Genomic DNA, 2898 nt, shown 5'->3' on the forward strand with positions numbered 1-2898 from the left:
ATTTTCAGTGAACTAGTTAAACTGAATTTATCTGAGGGCTCTTGTGGCCTCAACGAGGAGAGGAAGCTGGAGGCTTGCTTATACAGAGCCCGGTCTCCACAGTTACACCCAACCGCCAAGCTGCATGAGTCATGACGGGCTCTAGAGGCTGAGGCAGGCTGGCAGACACAGGTGCCAGCCACTAACGGCAGCTCTACGTCCAGAATTCTTAATTCGTCCTTGGACGCTCGTTATGGGTGCTGATATTTAAAATTACGTCATAACGAGACCATATGAGAGGAGAGAGAGCAGTTGCTGCGGCGTTCCGTGACTTGATTCACAAAACAATTTGAGGGGTCAGTAACAAACGATCAAACACCTAAATTACTCCTCGATCATAGAACAGCAATAGGAACAAAAGTCCCTACGGTTTGAAACAAAGTGTTCTTAAGACATATTGGATAAACTCATAATTTAAGACATCCTTAATAACAAGATTATTCTTAGCCGTCTAAAAAAAAAATCCTGTAATATATAATAACAAGCATTGGCCCCAAGATGGACCCTTGCGGTACTCCACTCATGGAAAAAATGAATGAAAAACGGTTTACACAAGACTCACAACTGATGTTGTTCGAACCACCAGCCTGTCCTCCAAACAAAGACCCAAAAGTTATTACATGCGCCAGCCCGTCCTCCAAACAAAGATCCAAAAGTGATTCCATGCACCCGCCAAACCCCCTGTTTATGAATGAAAAGCGGTTTACACACGACTCACAACTGCTGACGTTCGAAAATATCCGGAACAAGTGCTTCACTGACGAATTTTGTTCGAATCACAACGCTGTAAATGCTTCACCCACGTACTACAAATACAAATAATTGCCAACAGAACCTAAACACCTGACCTAACCTATCCTGTGCCTATATATACACAATATGCTAATATATTATAATATTAATTTATACTTGAGAAAATTCCCGTTTTGAATGAACAGCATGTTAAAATTTATGAATGCGTCTGTGGGGTTAACCGCTGAATGTAATAGACTTGAGTCGAGGACGGGTTGCCCACGTAATACAAATAATAACCAACATATTCTAAACACCTAACCTAACCTATGTATATATATGCACATTATGCTAATAAATTATAATATTAATTTAGATCTGAGAACATTCCCATTTTGAATGAACAGCATATAAGTTTATGAATACGTCTGTGGGTCGACCGTTGGATATAATGGACTTGAGTCGAGGACGGGTTAGAACCACAACGCTGTAACGAGGATGGGTTGACATTTTGGGGTTATTTTCTGATATCCTTGAGTGAATGAAATGTTGCAAAACTCTAGGCTTTCAAGCCATTTAATATAAAATCATTGATAACTGGGTATTAACTAATATTGAGTTGAGGAGAGTGTCTGGTCCTTTTTCCTAGATTTTACTGTAGCAAGTAAACCTTATACTCACTCCAATCTCTCATTACCTTAATGAGAAACTAATTAGCACTAATTGTGACTACTCAAATCTTTTCCATAATTACAGGTAACATTCTTTCCATCCTGTTGGAGGAAGCTGAGGTGTAGTCACCAGATATAAGCAAGCTTGAAGTGAATAGCCAACGAATATATCAGTTACAACCCCGCTCCTGTGCCAGGTAAGTCCAATACAGCTCACAATAGCCCGTGCTGCTCGGAACTTACGTTTCGAGCTGCTGAATCTAAAACAACAACAACAACAATGAATAGCCAACAGTCAGCCCGTCCTCCAAACAAAGATCCAAAAGTGATTCCATGCACCCGCCAAACCCCCTGTTTATGAATGAAAAACGGTTTACACACGACTCACAACTGCTGACGTTCGAACATATCCGGAACAAGTGCTTCACTGACGAATTTTGTTCGAATCACAACGCTATAAATGCTTCACCCACGTCCTACAAATACAAATAATCGCCAACAGAACCTAAACACCTAACCTAACCTAACCTATGCCTATATATACACAATATGCTAATATATTATAATATTAATTTATACTTGAGAAAATTCCCGTTTTGAATAAACAGCATGTTAAAATTTATGAATGCGTCTGTGGGGTCGACCGCTGAATGTAATGGACTTGAGTTGAGGACGGGTTGCAACAGTACAATTTCCACAGTGATTCAGATAACTGGAGTACAGACACTTTGGATTTACCACACCTCTTCAACCTCAAGAATGTAGCAATCGGCGTGTACAGTTCTAATCGACCCCAAGACTCTACAGCTTGGATACAGAACAGTCAGCAGACTACGACCGCATCGAGCTACAACGCTCTCGCTCTCCATTGAGTTTGGACACTCATGATTCCCCATCGAGCCGCCAAGCTCTCTAACATAGAGCTCTGCGACTCCGGCCTCACTCAGCTCCCTGCTCCGCTCGAAGCTCCGACTGAACATGTACGACAGTGCCAACAACCGACTACTGTAATCAAGACTACTAAATAAATATGAAACTCACTAAACACTGTGTATCTAATCTACCCAAAAACGAAACATAATCGTACGTTACATTAATACTGGTGTTCAGCGCTGGGAACATTTTACGGGATATTTTAGGCTAATTAATGTTTCCAAATTTACCCATCATTCTGCAGAACCCCACAGAGCATCACGGAACATTTGTACAAGCCAAGCAACAGAGGTAAGCATGCTCTGAAGATTGACCTTTATAGCAAGTATCTGATCAATACTGACATACCAGAGATATCTAGAATACTATGCGAACTCAGCCTTCTCTTTTGAACTTAAGAATTAAGTTCCGTTTGTTATTCTCTGCAATTAAATATTTTATATTGTGTGCAATATAATATTTCTCACAGTTTGCAATCATATTCCTCTCCGATGACACGCGAATGACGTTTCAAATATGGCGG

Source organism: Procambarus clarkii, chromosome 68, assembly GCF_040958095.1.
Source record: "Procambarus clarkii isolate CNS0578487 chromosome 68, FALCON_Pclarkii_2.0, whole genome shotgun sequence".
In the NCBI taxonomy this organism is placed as follows: domain Eukaryota; kingdom Metazoa; phylum Arthropoda; class Malacostraca; order Decapoda; family Cambaridae; genus Procambarus; species Procambarus clarkii.